The sequence below is a fragment of the Triturus cristatus genome, chromosome 7 (assembly GCF_964204655.1).
Source record: "Triturus cristatus chromosome 7, aTriCri1.1, whole genome shotgun sequence".
Taxonomy (NCBI): domain Eukaryota; kingdom Metazoa; phylum Chordata; class Amphibia; order Caudata; family Salamandridae; genus Triturus; species Triturus cristatus.
Genome location: NC_140590.1, coordinates 1,283,438,226 through 1,283,464,357, shown reverse-complemented (window position 1 = coordinate 1,283,464,357; position 26,132 = coordinate 1,283,438,226). Strand labels below are relative to the sequence as shown.

Sequence of the window (26,132 nt, the reverse complement as noted above, 5' to 3'; positions counted from 1 at the left end):
AAAAAGTATCGTAATCATTACACACAGGATAGTCAGTAGCTTCCAGCCCCAAGCAGAAACAAGAGTCCAAAACCATCCAGCAAAAGTCCAAGTACCAGTCTCTGGATGAATTTCTGCAGCAATTTTATGCAGTTTTGATATTGCATCATATACTGAAGGTGAGTGATCCGGTATGAATACGCAACAGCTGCTACCGATGATGCGACATGCACCACCTCGATCAGCCAGAACCACATCTAGAACCATTCGGTTCTGGAGAGCTACAATCCTTGCAATTTGCAGCTCCTCCGTAATGTTCCCAAGTGCCATAGCTGTCTGATTGGTAACAGCTTCCACAACTCTAGTCAATCGTCTTATTTTCCTACTGTTTAATGCAGAACCCACAAAGAAGAACAAACCTAAATTAAAATCGACATATTGTTGCAGAGTGGTATCAGTTTGGTCTACTTCGTCAGCACTTATTGTCCTTTTGTATCTATTTCTAGAGATATCGTCGAATAATTTAAGGTCCCGGTGGTATGATGCAGGTGCCAGAAACACAGGGGGCAATAGAAAGGACACATAGCACACACCTGACCACACAGCAGGTAGTTGATAATATCCTTGGCTACCACATATAAAGTAAGTATTATGTGAGGCTATAAAACTACTGTTGTTTACACCTTCAATAGTCAGAATTACAGCTCATTCGCTTTTTCCCACTGGAATTCTCCCAATACTGCTTATACATAGATCTTCTTTAGCTCTAGTAACAGAAATCACAAATTGTTCATTACTGGTAAAAGTTCTCATACTTGTGAAGACGTATGGTGTTTAAATATTGTCCGGTTGATACTCTTCCCATTCCCACTTGGTCCCTTTGGCTTGAGGATAACCATCTTTATCTTGGTAGCATACTTTATTAAGGCAAAAAAGAAGCCCGCCTACTGTACGTCTTCTAGATGCAAACAAAAGCGCATACCAAGCTTGACAAGAACCATTATGGGGAAAAGGGAAGAGGAATAAAAGGTGTTCCTCCTTTCTTTTGATGTGCAGGTATCATCCCACACACCCAACAGTTGGTAGTATTTGTGGCATTATGAGTATGATACAACATCTGGATAAAGGTATTATTTAAGTAGGATTGTCGATGCTTCTGCTCATGGTAGGGAATCGTAAAGTAGTGGTGTTCAACTGATACTGGAGTAGTGGCGATCAAAAGCTCTCGAGCAGGAGCCACTTTCTCAACGAACCAGGTTATTACTGCTACAGCCACCATAACAACAACAAACCCTATAGCACAAATGATCTTTCTCTTAGCAACAGTTGATCTCATTGTGGACATGATCAGCTTGTCGTTGAAAACAATCGTTGGAGCTCTTATCCCTGGGCAGCCGTTGGTTTCTTCACCGAGGGTCAAGACGGGTGTCGCTACACTATACAGGACTGATCCCCCCCTTGCCACATCGGCATTCCGTTTCACTAACCCAGGGCGGTTGCTCAACCAGTCTATTTCGACGATGCAGGCTCTTTCCATTGTCTCAGTTGGTATCGGGATACTCCAGGAATCGTGTGGTCCGGGAAGACATCCTCAGGTTCGTCAGGTGATATGGCTTGGCCTTTCTCTGTATCCAGGATGTCCCGATGGTCGATCAAGGCAGCAGGGTCTACCAAGGTAGACGGCACTTTCTTGCAGTGGGTGGGGTGCACTCAGTTCCTCCTGTTCGTCACTCGGACCGCAGTTCTCGTTAAAAGGAGCACCTGCTCCGGGCCGCGCCACCTCAGTTCCAAGCTGCTCGACCTCTGGAATGATCGGATCATCACCTGGTCTCCAGGTCGAAGTCCATGGCCTTCACCTGCAGACCTATCAGGAAGAGCTTCTCGAACCTGTTGATGAATAGAAATCAAACTGTCAGTCAATTGTGATAGGTAGTCACTCATCAATACACATGGTACATCATGGATGGGACGTGGTTTAGGAATTCCCCAAATGTTCATAGGCCTTCCAAACACCACCTCATATGGTGTAAGACCAGATCGCGAATGTGGCACTGATCTAATGGACAACAGTGCCAAAGGTAATGCGTCTGGCCAATTCAAGGATGTGGAAGCCAGTATTTTAGCCAGTTTCAATTTAAGTGTGGCGTTATACCTTTCCACTAGCCCTGCTGACTGTGGATGGAACGCAGCATGACATTTCTGCTTTATCCCTAATCCCTTCAGGACATATTCGACAACTTGTCCAATAAAATGGGGTCCGTTATCACTCCATAAAAGTTTACAAACACCAAATCTACCGAAGAATTTCTTCAAAAGTACCTTTGCTGTAGTGAGAGCTGTATTGCCCTTCGTAGGGTATTCCTCTATCCATTTACTGAAGGCACATACCACTACCAAAACATACTTTAAGTTGTTATAGCGCTCAAGCTGGATGTAATCCATTTGCAAAACTTCAAAAGGTGAGGTTGGCGTAGCAAACCCTCCTGTAGGAGTTCGTGTCCCTTTACCAGGATTATGCTGAAGACAAATCAGACAAGACTGCACCATCTTTTTAGCTGTGCCGGCAATTTCTGGATGCTCCCAAACTTGCGTGAGCAATTTCATTATCGAGGAGGCTCCAACATGTGCCGGCCCATGTGCCATATGAATCACAGGTTGTAAATAGGCTGTAGGCAATCTCCACTTGCTCATCTCTTTATTCCTTCAACAGCCCTCATCGTCCAATGTTCCCTCCTTAGACCATTGCTCAATTTCTTCTGCAGAAGCAGGTCTCTGCATATCTAGCACTTCCTGTCTGGTATCATGCCAGCGTTCAGCCTGTGACTTCACTACGTACATAGACGTGGTGCTTCGCTGCCTGGCAGTTTCATGGGCTGTTTGGTCTGCAAAAGCATTGCCTTGTCCTATCTTATCAATTACTTTCTTATGTGCGCTACATTTAACAATTGCTATTCTCTTCGGGTATGTTAAAGCAGTCAAGAGATTATGTACTAATTCTCCATGCATTATTTGCATCCCGTGGGATGTAAGAAAACCCCTCTCCATCCAGAGTAGCCCAAAATCATGAGCCACTCCGAAAGCATAGCGGCTATCTGTATAAATGTTCACAGATGAGTCAGTACTAAGTTCACACGCTCGTGTCAAAGCTATTAGCTCAGCAGCCTGAGCTGACTTCTGTGGAATACGAGCTGTCTCAACTACCGTCTGAAGTGTTGTAATTGCATATGCAGCTGATGTTGTACCATCTGGTAACTTCAAACAGGACCCATCAACCCATAGTTCCCCATCAACACTTGAAAGGGGCGTGTCTTGCAAATCGACACGACCATTTGTCTGTTCCTCAGTAAGGAATATACAACCATGAGACTCCTGTGACTGAGACTGAGTCACCGGGTATGGCAACAAAGTGGCTGGGTTTAGTGACGCACATCTCTTCAGTGTAATGTGAGGGGCCAACAATGTCAATTCGTATCCTGTCAGACGAGCACTAGTTAAATGCTGCGTCTTCGTCTGATTTAAAAGGGCATCAACCACATGGGGTACTAGCACCAACAGCTTATGTGACAAAACTATCCCTTCACTCTGACATATTGACACAGCTGTTGCTGCAACTGAACGGAAGCATCCAGGCAACGCACGAGCAACAGGATCAAGTACTGCTGAAAAATATGCACAGGGACGCTGTTTGTCACCGTGTTTCTGCACTAAAACTGACAATGCGCAACCATCTTTCTCATGTACATAGAGTGTAAAAGGCTTCGTATAATTTGGAGTACCTAACACTGGTGCTGAACAAAGAGCTTGTCGTAACTGTCGGAAAGCAGTCTCACATTCATCTGTCCATGGGAGGGGCATTGGGGTATCTTTAGTCAAAAGTGCTAGCAAGGGTTTAACAATGTGTGAAAACCCTAATATCCATTGCCTACAAAAAGAAGTAAGACCAATGAATACATGGACATCTTTCTGAGTACGGGGCACTGGTGTTTCTAAAATAGCTTGAATGCGATCTGGTGTGAGTGCACGTCCCTCCTTAGACAGAAGGTGACCTAAGTAGGTTACCTTCGGTCTACAATATTGCAATTTCTTTCGTGACACTTTGTGATGATGGGAAGCAAGAAAAGAAAGCAAGGACAAAGTACATTTTTCACACTGTTCAGGGGTATCGACATATTGTATGAGAGCCACACCTTCAGGCAAAACGAAAGAATCAAGTTGTCTTTTTAATGCTTGACTGTAAATACTAGGACTCTCAGTATAGCCTTCAGGAACTCTACAAAATCTATACGATCGATTATTCAAAGTGAAACCAAACAAATATCGGCTATCAGGATGAATAGGGATCGAAAAGAAAGCATTTTTCAAGTCTATCATAGAGAATGTAGTTGCTGTCGGAGGAACCAAAGTAAGAAGTGTCGTTATGTCAGAAACCACAGGGTATTGTGGTACTACAATCTTGTTAACTTCTCGCAAATCAATAATGAATCGGTAAATCCTAGTGTCAGTATCTTTTTTCAGAATAGGAAGAATCGGACTGTTACAAACATTGTAAGGAAGTTCCTCAGCAACCCCCACTTCAATGAGATCATGGACAATATGTATGAGTGCTTCTTCGCCTTCTTGTGAAATTTTGTATTGAGGCAAACGTGGCAGCACAGCGCTCTCCTTGACACTAATATGTACTGGTGGAATAACCATTTTCCCTACATCAGTGTCTGAAGTAGCCCACAAAATACTAGGGAGTAAAGCTAATGCAATATCCTCTTTAAAAAGACAAGCTCTCTCCGTCACAGGATGGTTGTCATTCAAGATAACACGTACACCTTCTGGAGAACATTGTATCGTAGCCCTGAAATACTTGAGCATACCAAGACCCACAATATTGTCTGGTGTATTTGGGGAAAACAAAAATGGACATGGAGCAGTAAATTTATCCACATGGAATGCAAGTGGTTGTGACAGTGGGCTAGGGGAAGGGGTTCCATCGAAACCTATCGATGTAATGGTTAAACCAGACAGGGGAGCCCTTGAAACCAATTGTTTAGACAAGGCGCTATGAGTAGCTCCTGTATCAACCAGAAACTGATCAGTAGAACCCAAAACATGTGCTGTAACATAGGGACCCCTCTGATCTACTGGAACTTCAACTGATTCCTTACCCCATCCTAGGCAATTCTATGCATAAGCAGAATCTTGTAAATCAGACGGCACATAGTCGGACATTTGATATTGGTTCCTTCTATCAAAAGTGTTAACCCATCCTGCCCACGTATATTAGCATCACACCGAGCACGATCATCTGTGCTTCCTATAGGCCCTGAATATCCTGAACGATTTCTCATTTGTCCCCCACCACGTGGACACTGCTGAGCACGCAGTGCTGGACAATCGGAAGCCCGATGCCCAAAGTTCTTACAGTACGCGTACTGGTCAATAGACAAATTCGAACGAGTATAAGAAGGGAAAGACGAACCATAAGATCAAGGTCCACCTCTATTACTACCTCTAAAAGGCGGACCATAAGCCTGAGCCAATATAAACTTTGTTTTTAATTCTTTAGTCTTCTTATCCTCATTACCCTTTGCTTCTAATTCCTGGCGTTCATAATACTGAGCCATAGTCAAGAGAGAAACCGGAGAAGAGGTAGTCCATGAACTCTCACTGGCTTTTAGGCGACTAGCTATTCCTGGCAACAGGTTTGCAACATATTTATCGACAAACAGATGTCTGCCCGTGTCATCTGTCAATGACTGGCCACTAATATCGTGGAATGCTTCTTCAAAGCGTGTAAAGAAATCAGAGACCGATTCATCTGCCTTTTGCTTACAAGACGCTAAAACAGTCCAATCTATCTTTTTAGGAGGAATAATCGTTTTTAACTTAACTAATATAGCTGCGGGAAGATCTAAAATTAACTGACATGGCTTCTGTGCGGGTTCCCTTTCTACATCCATTTGTTCTAAGTCTTTCCATAACGCCCCAAAAGCTGCACGATCATCAATTTTACGAACAGTTCTCCACATATCAGGCGGTAATATCAATCCGAAAAATAAATCAATATCAGGCAAAGTCATAGTACAAGAGCTAATAGCACCCTCAACTTCCTCATAAAAAGCGGCTGGATTTTTCCGCGGATCAGGCAATGCAGTTTTAAGTGCCATGACATCCATCCTATTCCAAGGAGTGTAAGCCCAATTATAAATAAAATAACCCTTTTCATCGATAGAAGCCTTATCATCACTTGTACCCATTCCTTTAGGAGGAACATACAAAGGCGCGGCATCCCGCATAGGTTTCGCATGAACTATCATAGTTTTATCTGTTCCGAAGATAGAAGCTTGTGTCATGCCGGTCTGAGATTTCTGTGCAGCTACGTCTGCAGCCTTTTTCTCCTCTCGCAAACGGACTGCATCAACACACAGTTTAACCAAACGCCTGATTGTATCAGTCACCTGGGAGAAAACAAAAAGTCCATCACGCATTTGCTTACAATTATATGCTACATCGTCGGGCTCTGACTCCTCAGAATATTTCCTAAACAGCACAAGGACCTCTGCGGCAAACACCTCAGTAAAATACAGCTGCTCCCTTTCCTGCCACCCTTTCATACTATCTAGAAGTTCAGAGGCGGGGGCAGTGCTACGAACGGCTTTACAAGCAGCAGATCTAAGCTGGGACGCACGCTCAGCGGTCAACATAGAACGAGTTTCTCGTGCCTTGTGTTCCTCCGAACCAGAGTCCTCATCTGACTCATGAGGGGCAGAAGGAACAGTATACGGAGGTGGAGGACGATCTAATAATAAGAAATCATTTTGTGGTTTATTAAGTATAGGATAAAGGGGCCGCCGAACGGCGTATTGGCCAGTTACCTGTAAATTGCGCTCCCTATCTTCTCTCCCTTTTAACTCTGTTATTTCTTTGTTTTTCAACTCTAATGCTTTCGCATAAATGTTCTTTTGCTGTTCTTTTTCAATCAAGGCTTGCTCACGCTTCACTCGTTCACGCACTTCTTTCTCCCACATTTGTACACAGTCAATCATATCTTGCCTAGTCTTTCGCTTAAACATACATTGTTCCACATACTCAATCTTTCGTAAATCAAATGACCCATGCATAGGCCAACGCAACTCAGAATCCTTACAAGTGTATTTATTCCATAATGTGCTGTACATTATAGAAGAAAGACCATACTTAATATACATATCCCTATTAGGCGTCCCCTCTGGGGGGGCCGGTTGTGCTTCATCGAGTCTCAAATTGGTACCACTACAAAAGCAACACATCCTACGAAGTGTGCTAAAAACAGGCATGCGAAAAATAGTGCAGAATATGCAGTATTATAATCAAAGTAGCACTTAAGGTACCTTTAGTACGATGTGCCGTTCAAATCAATTCAGATAGAGAAAATTCTCCTCTGTACCTGCCTATATAAATTGCAATTTATATATGAATCTCATAGAAATCCAAGTTGGCCAACACAAATTCCAAAATACAAAAGCCGCAGTAAGTGTTACTAAACTACCTTACCAATCCCAGGCATAAAAACCAACAGCAAGCGCCGCAGAACGACTCTTACCAATCACTTGGTGTCCAGGTTCCAACTGCCAAGTTCTAAAATCTACCAAAGGGTCACTGCACGGCGAATCAACAGAAGAGATCTCAGTCGAGGACCGGCACCTCCTGAATGGTCAGATCAGAAAGAAAGGAAAAACGTCGTGGTTGCCAAGACTCGGGTCTCATCGGGCAGCGATCGCGTCCAGAGCGAGATTCCAATCCTTCATCGCGACCAATCCTTCGGGCATCCGAGTCGCCGATGAGCCCCACGTGTCAAGTGCCAATTTGTAGAAGTGGACCTCAGCTAGGCCTACCAGTGCAAGGGGTTCACCCTTCTCTGCACAGAGTCCTCAGACCAATAGGAAGAAGTTGGCACAGAAACTGGAATAGAAAATACAAAGTTTAATAAACCTCTTGAGGTGGAACTACATTCACACAGCACCCTTCGGTACTGAATGAAGTAGCACACCGAACAGAAGGAGCATGGTCCTTTTATACCCACACAGGGGCTCAAAAAGAAGGCGGTACAAGTACAGAAGAAGGTTTTATGCACATATAAGGTCATATAGAAATGCACAGTCAACAAGTAGGAGGAGTTAACAGTTTGCCAATGCTAGTAAACACATCCTGACAGTTACATACTACTAACAGCTGCAAGGACAACTGAAAACTCAACTGGGCATGTGCGAAGGTGGAAGATGCTAAATATAGTTCGTTTCTAGGTAGATTACAAGAGCAGTCAACACTGAGGGAGGACAGAGCACATGGTGAGCACGTGGCAGCACATGGCAAACAAAATGGCTGCCAGAAATACAAAATGGATTCCACAAAATGGACAAGATAGCCTCTAAATACAAGATGGATTCCGCTAATGCTAATCCAATCGCTGCCAATTTACAACAACTCGACTAACAGGGGCTGGAGTTGCCAATCGCTGTAATCCTCGAGGTGCCAGGAATTCCAGGCCACCACAACGTTCGACTGACCCGGAATGTACTCGGCTATGACCGAGATCTGGTGACTCAGTAGTCCTTCACTATTTCCACTAGGATGGAGGACCTCGTGCCTCCCAGCTTGTTGATGTATCGAACCGCTGATATGTTGTCCATCCGTAGGAGGATGCAACACGAGAATCGTTTGGGAGATAGAGTCCGGATCGCGAACGACCCTGCGGGAAGTTCTAGGCAATTGATATGGAGGTCTAGTTCGCGGAGGGACCAACGCCCTCCTGTGGAAATATTTCCGCAACGAGCCCCCCAACCCCAACAGCTGGCGTCGGACTCTATAACGACCTCCGGTAGAGAACTGAAAATGGCTCTGCTGTTCCACGCTTCCACGTGGGCAAGCCGCCACTGGATCTCTTCCCGTACTTCCGAGGAAAGCGGAAATAGGTCCGTGTAGGAAATGCCCTTCTGCAGGTGTTGAATTTTTAACCTTTGCAGGGCTCGATAGTGGGGAGGCCCTGGAAATATCGCTTGTATGGAGGACACCAACAGGCCCACTATTCTGGCAATTAATCGCAGTGAGACCATCTGTTTGGCTAGCAGGGAGCGTAGTTCCTTTTTGATATCTCGAAGTTTGGAACGGGGAAGGCTCAACTGAGCTGTTTGAGAATTTATGACGAAACCTAGAACGTCTATTGTCTGGGCAGAACACAGAACTGATTTGGATTCGTTGATCATGAACCCCAGGTTTTGTAACATAGCAATGGTCATGCGTAAATGCTGAACTGCCACGGTTGGAGACTGCGCCATGATCAGTATGTCGTCCAAATATACTATCATGCGAACCCCCTGTTCCCTGAGATATGCTATCACTGGCTTCAGCACCTTGGTGAAGCACCATGGTGCTGAGGAGAGTCAGAAAGGAAGGACCAAGTATTCGAACCATCGGTTCAGCCACTGAAATTGCAGGAACCGGTGATGGGGCGGAAAAATAGGAATGGACAAGTAGGCGTCCTTCAGGTCCAGGCGGACCATCCAGTCCCCTTGTTTCAGGAGATCTGCTAACAGATGGATGCCCTCCATCTTGAAATGTTTGTAAGTCATGTAGTGATTGAAATCTTTTAAATTGAGTACCAACCTGTAACCTCCGCCTTTCTTCTGTACCAGAACAATATTGCTGCAGAAACCGCTAGGGCCCTCATCACAATATGCTATCGCGTGTTTCTGCAGCAAAGAATCTATAAAAGCGCACTCTATTTGGGAAAAAGAAAGCTGTATGGGCTGTTTGTCTTGATAAGTAATCTGAAAGAAGTCTAGATGAAAACCCTGAATTGTCTGCAATATCCATGCATCCTGAGATAGTTGAACCCAATTGTGACAGAAAAACTGGGAACGACCCCCCAAAGGTAGTAGGAATGTGTCTGGAGCTCTTACCTGAAGATTCTGGGGCTTGAAAGTCTCCACGATATGCTCCTCTGTTGAAACGCCATGTGTTGAAGCGTTGTCTGGTGGGGTAGAAAGTTCCCCCACGGGTGGAGTCCCACTCACCCCTGCCTCGACCGACGTCTCCTCTTTGAGGACCTTGGGAGAACTGACGGCCATACGAGCGTCCTCGGCCTTGTCCGGCCTGGTTGAAAACACCAGCCTAAAAGACTCTTTTAATACCAGACTGTGCTTTGTCAAGAGTCATAAAGGTGCCCATATACTTGGGGGCGTCTTTGACTAAACGTTCCCCAAACAGGTTACTGTCCGCCAACGGACCTGGTTCCGAGGCCGCCAACTCCATGAGATTGGAGTCCATACGCATAAGGAGCGATTTATGCCACTCTGTGGAGATGGCGCAGTTGGCGTTACCCAAGAGGCAAATGGCCCTCTGCGTCCACTCCGCCAGAACATGGGGGTCCACTGCAGTACTGGATTCCTGCGCCTCCAGAGCCATTTCTAAGATCTTCGCCAGAGGGCCCACTACTTCAAGGAGCTTGTCCTGCCACCCTCGCCAGGCTCGATCAAAGCCCTTCTTATGATCCTTAGCAAACTTTTTCAAGAAGGTTAAAAGTCTGGAGACTATATCAGGGGTTTCTGCAACTTTATCAGAAATTTCCGGCCTGGGACATTCAGAACAGTGTCTGTTCCGCACTTCTTTGTCAAAACGTCTGCGAAGGTTGTCGTGCAAGTATGCCGCAACCTTTGGGGCTGGTAACCAGTCGGACGACCTGGGGTGGACAATGTCGTCTGGGTTGAAATTGAAGGGAGTAGAGGCAGGTTGTGGAGTTTCCACATTTTTTGACTTCTTGGTTCTCTTCTTGGTTGGAGCCTTGTCCGAAGTGTCAGTGGACGTGGTGTCCGTATCTGTATCAGTGTCCGGGACCTTGGATCTACCAGTGTTCGGGACCGGTAATGAGGACAGAGCAGAAGAATGGGGCCAGGAATGGGACTGTGGTTCAGGAGCCGCAGCATCCTTGTGAGTTCCTGCAGGAGCAGTGAAACCATGGCGTTTGGCGAATTTCTCTAACTGCTTCGTTATTGGCTTTAACGCAGTAGCAAGCGCCTGCTGCACAGTCCCCGGAACTGCCTTCTCAAGGGCCTTGTTGACCGACTCCTGGACAGAGGCGTCCAGGGCCTCAACAATGTTATCCTCTATGGAAGGATTAGTCACTTCCTCTTCATATAAAGTATCATCCTTTTCATAATGGACCCAATCCTCCATTGTGGGGCAAAATTTGTATATATACTTGCTCATGAGACAAGTTACAGAGAGGAGTAAAGGGGGGAGCCAACCCACAGCACAGAAAAATCAGAAATGGTACCTAGCTTCTCAGCATAAGCTGTAGCACAGTTCTTGCAGCCCCAGGGCGTAAATGGAGCCAAAGAGCAATATTCTATTCAGGAGGTGTGCACACTCCAGTCCCAGAACGTTTTTTCAGCCAGCCAGGCGCAGAGGTGTTGCTCAGTGGAGATTGCAGGGAGAAATGAGTAAAAAAAACGAAGAAAACGGGCAGTAGCGGTGTGCGTAGCCCAAATCCTACTAAAAATAGCCCAATTGAGCTATGCACGTCAAAACCTAAAAGAAAACGAAAGTGGAAGGCTCCTAGCGCGCTCGGCTAATGAGGGGAGCCTCTGCGTATTTAAAATAAATAAATAAAACCCACTACTGTAGGCGGAGCGGTACCGAGACACATCCGACCAGGAAAAAGAGAAGGTTGTGAATGCGCCCCCAGCGCTAAATGTCAACCCGCTAGGCGGGAAATTCAAAAGTGCTTCTACCTCAGCCAGGAACCCACCGGCATGAGCGCGCCCCCCCCCCCCCGATGGCAGCGGGAGTGCCGCGGCAGATCAGGAAACCAAGCGCGAGGCTTGCGCTGTCACAATTAGGGGAGAGGATGTGGTCCGTCGGCTTAAACTGCCAACTTTGGTGCCGGAAACCAGGGTTCGAGCCTCGAGGTCGCGTCCACATCCTGTGATTCTGGGCAAATCACTTAATCTCCCCGTGCCTGAATGTGTAATGTAAATACGGTAATCATGTATAGCGCTCCAATACCTTCGGGTCGAGTTCGCGCTATATAAATATGCACCCAAAAAAAAAAAAATTAGGGATTAACCAAGTCACACATGTAATTTAGGCAAAGCAAAGCAACCACAGAGCATGATAGTTGCGCACAATCAATGTCAAAGCGGCGCGCGCCTAATCAGAGTAACATTTGCATATTATAAGCATTAGTGCCAAAAAACATTAAAAACACTTAACTGCCTGCGTGAGCAGCAAAGAAAGAGGATGATTTCCGGTGATGGTGGCTCTTATGGAATGTGATGTGTTACATGTGCATCATGGTAAATGTAGTTTATTTACATAATGCAAAGTTTTCATTGGCGCTGAGAGTGGCAATAAATGAAAGAGAAAGCATAATACGAAGCCTCCGGTCCTGTAATAGAATCTCGGGGGATATTAGCAAGAAAAGGCGATAATTATTGCTAACCGCAGTTAGCGAGCCTTTTCTTATCACCGTCCCGCTAATTTTATCGGCGGACATTTTAGCCGGTGAGGGAAGCTATCGCCTGTTTGTGGCGTGTTGGTAATACGCCCCTAACACGGTGATAGTTTCCGGCAGTAGACGGCAATAAGAAAAGGCGCGCTAAATACGTTTAGCGATAATTATCGCCTTATCTTGATAATATCCCATATAATGCAGTCGGCGGTCCTTGGGCATTTTTGCACAGGTTTAGTGCAGCGGAGGCGGCGCTGCGCAGGCTCCGCTGCGCCAAACTCGCAATCAAGCCCTGAGTTTTGGTCCCATTATATGGTAACAGAAATGAAATGAAGGTGCAGGGCAGCCCAGCTGGGTTGCTTACCAGCATCTGTACCCTGATTCATGTGAATGCGGCTCACTGAACAGCGCGTCCTCCGGCGCATATAAAACAAAAGGAACGTCAACGTGCACGTTGACTAAAGCATGAAAGGTATGCAGTTTGACGTGCCTGTAAAATCGTGGGCCTTGGGAGGGCCTAGCAGCTTCACACAGACACGGGACACACAGTATGGTTCTTGGGTGATCCTGAAGTGATCCCCGCCCAGAGCCCTGGGCACTTTATTAGCTACATCACGTGGTCTCCGCAGGGGCGAGACCATTCAGCCTGCTTCCCGTGACGGGGGTCTCTTTTCCTAACACTCCCCTGCTTACAGCGATAGGTGTGGGCTGGCCCACGTCCTATCGCGACATTACATTCCTCCCCAACCCAATAACAAACAACACAAACTGGATAACTTTTACAAAACAGTCACTTCTAGTCCTCCGTGACCAACACTCTCGGCAGTCTCTCATGGCCCGGGTCATTAGCTCCAAACCCATACTCAATATAAACTGAAACAGTCTTACTGGTTCTGCGGCTCCCGGCCACCCGTTCCGGCTGCGACTCGACCTCCAGTCGCCGACTAGCCACTGGTGACGTAGTCCCGGTACTTCTGGGACGGCTGAGGGCAGGGGCGGAGATGATACCTGCTTTGGCTGTCCCTTGGCTCTCGGGTTGACGGCAGTGGCTCCTGCAGGCAGGGTGACAGGAGGCCGGGGCCTGGTGACTCTTGGCCTGTCGCGCTGGTTCCTGGGTCTGCTGGCAGGCTGTGGGGAGTAGTTCTCTGGACTGGCGCGCTGGAAGGCGTGGCCGGTTCCGTGGGGAGAACCTTCTTGAATAAAGACACATTCCTGGTGACGATCTCCGAACCCTTCCGGGCAGTGACCATGGTACCTTTGACCGCCGTGACAGTCCATGAGTCCTTTTCAAAAGGTGTCCGGAACTTGCTTGAGGGGTGTCGGTCTTGAACTAGGACGTGGTCACCGACTGCGATGGTCGGTTCTAGGGCACCTCTTCTCTGGGATGCTGCAGCATTGGTCTGGGCTCGCCTCAGATCTGACGGGTTCGCTGGGTTTTCCTCCCGTTCCCACAGGGAGTGGTGGGGAATGGTATCCGTCACAGTCTGACCGAAACATAGGCGGCACGGTGATATCCCTGTAGTGCAGTGAGGGGTGAGCCGGTACTCTCTCAAAAACTGATAGATTGACTGTTCTACGCTGCGTGACTCTGACATTGCAATTTGGATGGTCTTCTTGAGGGTCCGCATTATGCGTTCCACTTCGCCGTTGGCTTGTGGCCAGCGCGGGGTGATCTTGCGGTGCTTTGTCCCATGGGACGCGAGGTAAACGGCTATCTCCGAGCTGGTGAATGGGGGCCCATTGTCCGTCCGCAGCTCTCCGAATAGCCCGTGGGTGGCTATCATCTTCTCGAGCTTCGGGATGACTTCCGCCGCTGACGTAGACGGGACAAACTCAACCTCCGGGTACCTGGAATAGTCGACGACTACTACTAGCATGTAGCGCCCGTCTGGGAGGCTTCCAAAATCCGCACTTACTCTCTCCCACGGCCCCCGAGGTCCTTCCTCCGTAATCACCGGCGCCGGTCTGCTCGGGAGACTGGTGGCGAGGCACGCGGGACACCGCTGCACTAGTGTCTCTATCAGGTTGTCGAGACCGGGGAACCACACTTTGCTTCGAAGGCGACTTTTGGACTTGACGATCCCTTGGTGAGCTCCGTGGGCGAGGATCGCGGCCTGTTGGGTGAGGGCGGCTGGCAGGACTAGGCGCGGGCCTCGCAGGAGACAGCCTTCTTCCGACACCGACAGTTCATGTCTCACTTGGTAGAGTGCTTTGAGTGTGGTCTGGGCAGTCGTCGTCCGCAGGGGTGAAGGACACTGAAGAGGCTGCCAGTCTCCCGACCGGACAGCCTGTATCGCCAGCTGTAGGCAGTCGTCATCTTGTGTGGCTGCGACCACCTCCCGTAGTGACATTGGGAGTGGGCGGGAACGCTCGACCACCAATCGGACGTAGTCTTCCGTTGCCGCGGCTTCCGCTGCTTCCGGCGGCGTGACCGGTCTGGCATGCCGTGAGAGGAAGTCTGCGGGGTTCTTCGAGCCGGGTCGGTACTCCACCGTCAGTTGGAACTCTTGCAACTGCAAAATCCATTTTTCGATCCTTGGAGGGGGCTGAGACGAGGACCCTTGAAAGAGTGGCACCAGCGGCTTGTGGTCCGTTATGACCGTGAATGGGTGTCCATACAGGTAGATATGGAAGTGGCCGCACCCCCACAGAATAGCAATCGCCTCCCGCTCTATTTGTGAGTACCTTTGTTCGGTGGGCGTCAGGGTCCTGCTGGCATACGCTACTGGTGCCCACTCTCCGCAGCTCTGCCGTTGTGATAGCACCGCTCCTAGGCCTGTGGGGCTAGCGTCGACGACCAACTGAGACTCCTGGCGCGGGTCAAAGTACACCAACGTGGTGTCTGCTGACAGCGCGGCTTTGGTTTGCTGGAATGACTGTTCTTGCGGCGGGCCCCAGGTCCACTGAGCCGTCGACTTGGTGAGTTCTCTTAGTGGCCCCGTCAGGTCTGCTAGGTTTTGGATGAATCGGCCACAGTAGGTGACCATCCCAAGAAAACTTCGTACACCGGTCACTGACGTTGGGGCAGGTGCTTCCTGGATATCTTTGACCTTGGCGGGATCTGGTCCCATTCCCTTGTCAGAGAACCGTATCCAAAGAAACTTATATCCCTCCGCAGGAACTCGCACTTTTCTCGGTGGAGCGTTAGCCCGCGGTCTTGCAGGCGGGTGAACACAGCGTTGAGGCGGGTGATGTGCTCTTCCAGAGAGGGGGCGTGGACGAGAATATCGTCACTCACGTTGAGCACCCCTTCCAGTGCTTGGAGTACCGTCTTGATGATGTTCTGGAACACCTCCGCCGCACAGTTGAGGCGCTTATACCGCCACAGGCCAGCGTGTGTGGAGAACGTTGTTATCGGGCGCGAATCAGGGTGGAGCGGGATTTGGTGGTATCCGGAACGGAGATCCATCTTGGAGAACCACCTGGAGCCGGCCAGTTCGCCTATGATATCGTCCACCGTGGGCGTCAGGTGGCGCTCTCGTTTGATCGCTAGGTTCGGGATGCGCATATCGATGCAAATGCGAACGGCGTCCGGCTGTTTTGGCTTCTTTGCGACCACGATGGGGGATACCCACGGCGTGGGTCCTGTCACCCGCTTGATGATCCCTGCCGCCTCCAACATGCGGAGCTCCGCCTCCACCTTCGGCCTGAGGTGGAACGCAATCCTTCTGTGCCTGAGGGCCACCGGAGTTATTGTCTTGTCAATGTGCAGTCGCACTGCTGGGCCTTGGAGGCATCCGATGCCCCTGAAAAGGGGTGCGAAACTAGCTACCAGTTGGTCGAGGCCTGGTGATTGGAGGGCGCACGCGAACTGGATGAGGCGCAGGTCTACTGCTGTGCGACAGCCAAGCAGAAATCCGGACCCTTCCCTGGACACATACACTTTGGCTGTTAGGCAGGACTCACCGTGGGACAGCTCCGGTTGAAACACTCCGCATATCCGGAGAGGGGTACGGGTCCCAAACGCGTATACCTGGACATTGGTGCGGTGGAGGGCCGGCTGATCGGGCAGCTGTCTGTATGCGCTGAGCGCCATGAGATTTATCGTGGCTCCAGTGTCAATTAGCGTCGCCACTGGGTGTCCTTTCACTTGTACTGTGCACATGGGTGCGGATTGTGGATTGTCCGACAGGGCATGCAACATGTGCACTACGTGTACCGTTGCGGCTTCATCGTCGTCCATGTCGCTGTTCGACGATTCCTCAGGTCCTGCTTCTAGAGTGCGTACTGGTCTTGCTGGGCCATGCCCCCGCCGGGCTGGTTTCGAGCGGTACACCTTGGAGAAGTGGTTGACCTTGCCGCAGGCACTGCACGTCTTCCCTTGCGCTGGACACGCTCCGTCATGCGGGAGTGGGCCTCCGCACCACCCACAGAGGCGAGGTTTTGGACTCTGTTCGGACTCCGGAGCTGTTGCTTTCTTGTGTTTTGGCCGTTGGCCACGGGCGTTGGATTGTACGGCGCATACTGGCTCTTCTTTGACCGTCATCGGGGCTTTCAGTTCCATATGAGCGGCTCTCGCTTTTGAAAGCTCCTTCGAGCGTCCCAAGGTTAATATGTCTCGCATTGGCATGTTGTGTTCTTCTAGCACGCGCTCCCGCAGCTTGGACGAGGCGCACCCTTGGATGAATTGCGAGCGCACTTCATCCTCTTCGTCGGGTAGGGTGCACGTGCTGGCTAATTCCCTCAGCCTGGCGTAGAACACGTCAACAGATTCTTCCGGGAGCTGCTTTGCTTGCCGAAGGAGGAATCGCTCATGACCCGGGTTCGCATAAGGCTCAAAGTGCGCCGTGATTGCATCCCGCAGCGTAGCGTAGGTCTTCTGGGGTCCAGCTTCGTGAACCGTTTTCGCGATCTTGTGGATACCTTTACCGCCCAAATGAAGCAGCATGGACCGTTGGCGCCGTTCTTTGATATTCGCGGCTTCGAAGAAAGTTTCCAGGCGCTCAACCCACTCTTTCCACCTCACCGACTGAGACGGCGGCGGGCCTGACACTTCAAAGGGCTCCACGGGCGGGACAGTGGTCATCGTGACTCCGGAGCGCCGCAACTACACTGCAGGAGGGTGGCAGAACAGAGCCAGCAGCGGTGAGGCCGTGCGGGAACCGGGCGTGGTGGCGACAGGGGCCACAGCGATGCAACATGGCAGGGTAAGGGCACCCCCAACAGGTACAGGGGCTCTCCACAGCGAGCTTGCTTGTGGGCACGGGAAGGCCGCAGGGGGCAGGTGCCGATGTTCCACAGGCTAGGCTGGACCTCTAGCCGTCGTGCTTGGGCGTGGGAGTAGCTGCGAGACGCTGCACGTGGTGCAGGTGCCAGGTCCTAAGCAGGCGCAGGCGAGGCAGGCAGAAAGGACGGGTGCGGTACCGCAGGCGGCCACCAGGGGGCAGCAGAGGGCACGCGCACACTCACCGCGACTCCCGGGACACCACAGGTCAACGGAGCACGGTCCCAGTCCGGGCGGCAGCAGAGAAGGCCTGGCAGGCGAGGAGGGCGTAGCGAGGCCGCCACGCGACGCTCCGGCAGCAGGTGCGGAGCGGGGAGCACCCAGAACAGCAGGCGAGGTCCCGGGCGAAGGCCGGCACTGCGATGGAGGCAGCGCACGGACAGAGGGTGCACGGTAGGTGAGAGTCACCACACTCGTCTCCAATGTAAAATCATGGGCCTTGGGAGGGCCTAGCAGCTTCACACAGACACGGGACACACAGTATGGTTCTTGGGTGATCCTGAAGTGATCCCCGCCCAGAGCCCTGGGCACTTTATTAGCTACATCACGTGGTCTCCGCAGGGGCGAGACCATTCAGCCTGCTTCCCGTGACGGGGGTCTCTTTTGCTAACACTCCCCTGCTTACAGCGATAGGTGTGGGCTGGCCCACGTCCTATCACGACATTACAGTGCCTGCGTCATGGCGGACGCTTGAAGGTCTCCAGGGGTCAAGGGAAAATATTCCCACCTCGGTGTGCAGCAATGTACTGCATCGAAATGCAAAATTCAAGCACTTTTAGAATGTGTCTAGACTAGAGGCTGCTTGAAAGAATTGAATGAATCGTGTGAATGCGGCTCAGGAAACAAGGGGGCCGCGGGCCAAGAGAAAGCTAATTCCTCTTTGATTCACGAACGAAAGTTATGCAGTATGACGTGTTTGCCTCAGTGCAAATGATTTGTGGTGGTGGGCTTCCAATGGTATATTCCCTTCTAGCATGTACAACAATGCATTACACCGGAATGTTTTTAAAAAGTGTCACATAATGAAAACGGCAAAAGCTAATTACAAAAAACATTGCCGTGTCGCAGGGTAAGGCACTGAATAAGGAGTTGATATTTCCATGAAAAGATGATGCATGTATATTATATTTGTGTGTGTAATTGCTCAATTTCATATTGAAAGAACTACAGCAACATTTATAAATAACACTGTGTGAGGAGTAAAAATAGAACATTCACGTGGGTCCTACAGACTTGCCTATACTGTACCAATGGCTGATTAGCCAAACAAAAGTTCAGTGTTAATGCATTCATAAGAAAGTGTTCATATAGGTGGCGCATTGGCTGAAGTTGTGTTCTGAGACCCCTTTAGAGGTACACCCAGTCATCCATCCAGTACCTTATCAGACATACTGTACTCGAGGCAGGTGTTACATAACCACTATTCAAGCTCAGCAGCTGTTTGGATATCTCCTCATACTCATTCAAGCCGTGGGCTACTGTATACAAAAGGTGGTTACATTTACACACCCACACGTTAAGGATGTTGGTAAAGTTCCCACCTCTGGGGTTTGTATTGATTCTCTCAACCACCCACCATCTCATACTGTCTACAGGATGGTTCAAGGAGGTAAAGTGTTCTACCCAGGGCACCCCTATACTTTACTCCTGCCACAGTGCTGCAAAATGTGTGCCTTAACCTCATTGTGTTCATTGTGGTTAATTGTCTGAGTCTAGGGCCCTTAAAGTGTCCTGTAATCTGTGGCAAATCCCATAGTGAGAGTAAAGTAGGTTTAGGTGGCTCTCCTAACAAGCATTGGCATAGCCAATAGGTCTCGCCTTTGGGACCTTATAAGTGTTTAGCCATGCAACAGTTAATGTTACTGCACCAAGGATATTGTGCTGGATAACTAAACACTTAAACGGTCCCAAAGGCGAAACCTATTGGCTATGCCAATGCTTGTTAGCATTTGAGTGTGATTATAGAGGTATGGGCGAAACCGTTTAGGGCCGTTCCGTCCAGAATTTGATGGCCTGTGGTGTTGAAAGCACTGCTAGATAACAAGGGTATAAGAAGTCGGGAATGGGCACAAGTGAAGGGTATGACATGAAATTCCAAATGTCAAAATCATAAAATGTGTGATTTAAGATATGGATGTCGTTTAAGAACAAATGTGTTATTTTCTTGAAAGTTAAAAACAACCAATAACTCCATTGTAAATAGAGACACGAGTTTTCCATTTTTACTATAAATGCTTCCCTCTCTTTATTTTAAAAATCACAAAGAAGGTATTTTAAAAATCACAAAGAAGTAGAGGTTAAGGGTCTGATTTACAAAGGGACTTACGTGTAGTAACGGTACAAGTGTGGAGTCTCTGCACTCTGGGCAGCCTCTCTGTCCAGCGCACTGCAGTGAGTGCAGTGCGGAGATTCTGCCATGAGTGAAGAGACACGTAACTTTATTGCATATTAGTCCCTTTGTGATTTGAGCCCTAAGCCTTCATTTAAGGGTCTCACCATATGTTCAATCATGTCTGCTAGATCAAACGTTATGCATATAATCAGAAGCCCTAGTATTAAAACATGCCCTCTTGTAATGTGCCATACATTGTCATTACCTTTTCTGTTTGCGAAAGGCACCAGTTATCAAAAGTAGTAAAATAAACTTTTACTAAACTCACCTTGGTGAAACTGCAACGATTGCTGCTGCTTATTGAGGAGCATAAGTGCTGGTACCCAGCTAATGCCCCGTGCGCTCATTGAGAAAAGTGTGGGGTGACCAGCAATATCAAAGGAGAGGCAGAACGATCTAAGAGTATGAGCATAGACAAGAACAGAGGAGAGGATAGGATAGTGGAATGAAGGGTCCCGAACACAGGAGAGGGTTGAGTAGTCGGTTACAGGACAGGCAGTCAGTGCGAAGGGAAACGCAGGGGAAACTGTTGGATGAAAGAGGCAAAGATTTGATGAAGGGAGTACGAAATGGTTACGGGGGGGCACAGGGTGGATTAGCTACTTTCATAAGAGGAAACGTTTGTTAGGAGGATGTTGTGTTAAATTGTAATAATGTAACTGCGCAGGGTTGAGGCCAGGACTTGAGCACTGTGGACTAATTATAGTGTTAATCTTGGAGCAGATGTAGCAGGGTGAAGTCATGAGCAGGTAAGGATGAACAATAGAATACTGATAATTGAAGATGATGGAGAGAGTAAAGAGGTGAAGGTTTGTACAGAGCGCTTGTGGATGGTGAGGTAATGAGGTCCTGGAAATAGATAGATTTGACACCTCCTAGATCATTATGCAGTGTATGAAGGGCTTGCTTATTAACCAAGAAGTTAGCAGTGAATATGTGCTTTCGCCATTTATGTACTGCTGCCCTCATTTACTGTTATGCGCTCTTATTTCAAGTGTAATTCATGGCTGAGGCCTATCTTTGGTACAAGGTGGATAATGAAGCAGTTGTATGAGCTGTAGTGCAATACTGAAGTGAGGTCTTTATGAAGATCACGTGGAAAGCAGTGAGAGCAGTGGGGTCCTGTTTTCTATAGCAGATGGGTACATGAGAGAGCGATCTACAAGGAGGCGAACTGATTTGCATGTGAAATGTGTGATATCAGATGGAGCGATGATGGGTTTGGATTTGGATAAAGTGTTTGAAATTAGCATAAAATTGAGTGGCTTACCTTGCTTGTGGGTGGGATTAAGGAAGGTGTCATTTGAAGAGTGATCAGACAGAAGTGGAGACACTGCCGAAAGCATCAGTAAAATATTTTGGCAAGTTATGGTCACACCAGTGAAAGCAGAATCGTTTGGTGAAGGCAATAAATAGGTGTGTAGCATAATTTCCGCCAGCTGTAACTGAAAGCCATTACTATATAGTTACAGAGACGAATGCGTTTCCAGATGTTTGGAATGAAAGAGGCTTATGGTGCGAGTCCTAATGAGAAAACATCTTGTCATCCATAATAAAACACTGACCAAGGAGAGTAAGATCACATAGGTATGCTTTACTAAGGTAATACCTAAAACAAAACAAATGTTAGATTGGTTTTGAAATAACAGTAAAATCATGAGTCTGAGTCTTAGTACCTGGAAGGCCAGTGCAATCAGGAGTGAAATACGGACAGTAATGGAGCATGCTAGTATAAACTATGTTCAGGATCCTTTGAGACACCTTTAAAAATACATTTTAATACAAGTAAAAGGGATAGCTCCTTTCGGCTCCTAAAGCGTCTTTTTTTTAACGCAGAACAAAATGCTGTATGGTGCTCTGTAAAACACGTTAGCGCCACCTGGTGTATTTCATGCAATACGGCCCCAGAAATGTTCTGCCAAATGCAATGGATCTTCGTCACATAAACAAAGGCAATAAAAGTCAAACATCAAAGCGGCGAAAGTGAAAGTAATCGAGCAGAGCATCAAAGGGCTGGGTGAGAAGGGAGGGGGGGAATGCAAGGGTCAAAGCGGCTAAAGTGAAAGAAAGCTATAGAGAAGGGAGGGGGGATTGGGAGCAGCTGTGCACGTGCATGTGATCGTGCACTCAAGGTTTAGGCCAGCCAAAAGACTGTGGGTAGCACTTTGAAAATCCCACATACAAAATGTCTCTTCGAGCCTTTGGCTCAGCGAGACCTAAAAAGGAGCTAACCACTTATTCTTAGCCCTCTTAAAAGAATGCATTGGGGGCTCATTGGTTTCAACACCACCAGAGTCCAGTGACGATAAACGAGTTTGCGTATTTCATTGCTGCGCGTGCAAAAGGGAGTCAGACATGTTATTCTACTATTCGTAGAGTCTGTGATCTGTTTGGGTTTTAGTAAAGTTTCTCTTGCATGCTTTTTTCAGAAGACTTCTGTGATAACCCCTTTCAACGGCTAAGTAAATCCTCAGACTCCTTAAAGTTATCTGGTTTATTAGAACAGTTCCTCCAGAGACGCAGAAACTGCCCATAAGGCAGATTGTCCCTTAGATTTATTTGGTGATGGTTTGAATATTGTAAGAGGGTTCTTTCTGAGGAGGGTAGTATATAAATGATCTCTATCTGCTTCGATGGCAATGTCCAAAAAGCCTCTATCCTCTGAGCTGTACTGAATGGTAAACCTTATATCTTGTGATCTTTCATTTAACATTTGTGAACATTCTAGAGTATTTCCTGATTCTTGGTCCATCTCATGAGGACATCATCAATGTACATGGGAGCTACTTTGGGGGAAACCTGTTTACCAAGACTCTTATTCTTTATCAGTTGAAGGAGTGATACTGACTGTGCCTCGTGACAGAGAAAGATAAATGAGAAAGTGGGATATAGATGAGCAATAAAGTGGGGGGAAAGAATAAACATGAGATGAAAAGAGAGAAAAGGACAAATGTGATCGACAAACATGAAGAATCAAGGAAAGGAAAAGACGACAAAAAAGCGAAAAGAGGGAGAATCTACATGAGGAGTAGAACTTGCAGGAGAAAAAGCAAAGCAGAAGTTGACTGATGGTGCAAGACAAATAAAATAAAAAAGAAACTCCTGAAAGCGCATATAGAAAGACATGTGAAGGGAAAACGGAAGAATTGAAAATGAGATAAAAAAGAAAGGTATAAACATGAGGTATCAGAGAAAACAAACGAAATAGAGGACAGAAATAGAGAGACAGAAAGGATCAAGAGACTGAGAGAGAGGGGGATGTAGGGAAAGGCGAAAGAGCCATGAGAATGAAACAAAGAAAGGTATCAAAGAGAGAGAGCAGACAATGCTGGAGGGAGTGGAAAGCAGCTGTTGAGTGCAAGAAGGGCAAGACGAGAAGGACAGGCAATAAGAGTGGTGAGCAAAGACTTAACTGGATAAATGAAGAGGTTGTAAATGTATTTAATGGCTGAGTAGTGGTGCAGCTGTGAAGCATGGAATAAAAAGAGATGAGTGAATGAAGTACGTGACTCAGTAGAAGGGAAAAGGGTTAGGACAGAGGAAGAGTCAGAGGGGAAATGTCAATATGTCATATAATAGAGAAATACAGAAAGTGGATCATGAAAGGGCGAGGAAGAAGTGAGAAAACCCAGAAGATACAATGATCATAGAACTTGAGAGACAGAGGTGGAAGTGTGGAATCTGAAATAAATGCAAGAAATGAATCCGCACAAACAGTTCTCAGTCAAGGGTGAAACAAGAGCGTTTATTGGTAAAACCAACAACAGGATAACGTGCAGCACGGGGGTACCAGCCTAGATGCTGAGTGCCCAAAGATGTGACATTGGTGATAGCTTTTATAAGCCAAAACCACAAAGGATACGGCATCATCACATACGTAGCACAAATTAAGCATAGTTCATTTGACCAATTTGCAAGGGCCTAGATAGTTATATACCATTTAAGGTCCGAAAAGTACTGTTGCAGACTGCGTGACCTAGGTCTGCTTCTGGGACTTTCCACTGTAATGTAAGATATAGGTCTGGTGCTTTTTCAGTTAATAGTTGCAACATAATAGAATGTCCCAGACATATTACAAAATGTGCTATGCTGAAATGTCTGTGTCTACATGAGCATCTTCTGTATTATTCTTGATCGAACCGTGTGTTACAAAAGCTGTGTCTCTGAAGCGAATGGTAAAGTACAGGCATTTTGTGCACTGCTCTCCATGTCAACTTAGCAGGGCCTAGAAGCTTACAGCATTTGGTATCATACAAAAAAGATGGCTTCTACATTGCCCCATCTGATACCAAATCACTATCTTCTAACCCCCCACCTCCCTGCCAGCCATTGATGAACAGTATTTCAATTGTTTTTTTTGCAAATATTATTATCAGTGCAGTCACTTTTTTCCATGGGACTGGTGTCAATATGGCTCCTAACACTGATGGCCATGTTCTGTCCCTTCTTCTTGTACTGGGCATTGTTCCTTTCTTTCACTTTTTAGTTAATGTCTCTGATAAGACCAGATCAGATCTCTTCTATTGCATAAATCACGCAATCCAAAATGTCAAGTCAAATGTCTGCTATTTCTTGTGCTATTGTTTGATGTCCAAAAAAGTGGGGAACAAGATGTCTTGCAAGATCAGGTCTCTTAACACACTCAATAGCGGAGTATTTGGCACAGTTAGTTCCAGCACACTATTTAATTTTATTCCAGGACACAATAACCTAATACGAATTATTAGTTGATACTCTTCTACCCTCACTAGTATAGATCTAAGCCTTCCAGATCTTGTTGCTGGCATTTGTCGTAATTGGTGTGTACTTAGGTAGTTACATACCCTTAACCAAGTGTTCAATTCAGTTCTTTGATGTTCCAAAGCCTTGTTTTTGATATCTAACTAGCGGGTGATGCACCTCCTAGGGGTCTATTGGTGCAGACACCAGTCAACCATTTAGAAGAAAACGTTGGTGCCTTGATGGTGTACTGTCAGAGGTTACTAGCACATGACAGTTGGCACTCCCTTGGAAAGTAGCTGGTACAGACGTCTTTGGAGTGATGATACCCAGAGGCCTGGGCTTGTTGTGCGCATTATGTTACTGCCTCTGGTGTCTTCTGTTTTCTGTTGGAGGCCTAGCCTGCCCGAGCAGGTGTCTGCCTCTATCTCCTGTTGTTCTTGTCTTGCGTGGTGGATCGAAGGTTGTACCTGCGAGGTGCCTCAGCTTATTCTCTGCTGTCTGGTCCGTCTGCTTTGGAGCTGTGGATCCAGGATGTCAGCCCTTGGCACTTCACTGCTGTTGCTGTGCTGAGGATGATCTGGTGACGTCCCTTCCACCTTGGCTGGAAGCAGTGCCGTTGGGTGTGGGCTTTTACCCAGATCCAGTCACCAGGCTACAGGTCATGTGGCGGTGGAGTTGTTGCCTCTGGAAGAGCCTGCAGTACCTGGTGGTGAAGATAACGTAAGTTCTCTGTTAATTTCTTGCAGTAACATAAAAGCAGGTAGTCTGTTAATGATAGTGGAGCTGTGGACATATGGCCTGCAATGTTCATGGGGTGGCCAAATATTATTTGCTGGGCTGGGCTTTGTTACCCTATCTGGCGTGCTCCTCATAGTCAGCAGGGCTAGTGGTAGTGCACCTACCCATGAAAGTTCAGTTGATGCACACATTTTTCCAATCTTATTCCAAAGCGATGCGATAAGTTCCTGTAGGAGGCATTTGGCAACCGTATGTGCATCACAGTTCTCCGTTAGGTATGCTTCGGTCCACTTACTGAACATGCACACAATTACCATCACATGTTTGTACTTGTGGGTGAGGGACATGTCTATGAAGTCCATCTGGAGGCTTTCAAATGGTCTTGGGGAGGTGGGAAATGACCATGTGCAGTTGGTGTGCCCTTTCCAGTATCTTATTGTGCGCAAACAGTGCATTGCCTGCAAAGTCTTTCTGCTATTTGGCGGAACTTGGAGTTGTACCAGCATTGGGAAAACAGTCTGATTCATGACATCTCGGCCAACATGTGAGAGATCGTGAAAAAAGGCATGTGATAGAAGGAAGCATTGCTGAGGGCAGGC

At 47.6% G+C, this 26,132-nt stretch overlaps 1 protein-coding gene across 8 annotated transcripts in view; it reads left to right on the top strand.

Annotated features, from left to right (window-relative positions):
• LOC146811885 (sulfotransferase 1B1-like) overlaps nt 1-26,132 on the top strand; it is a 445,124-nt gene that overhangs the window by 261,680 nt on the left and 157,312 nt on the right. The window lies entirely within an intron of this gene.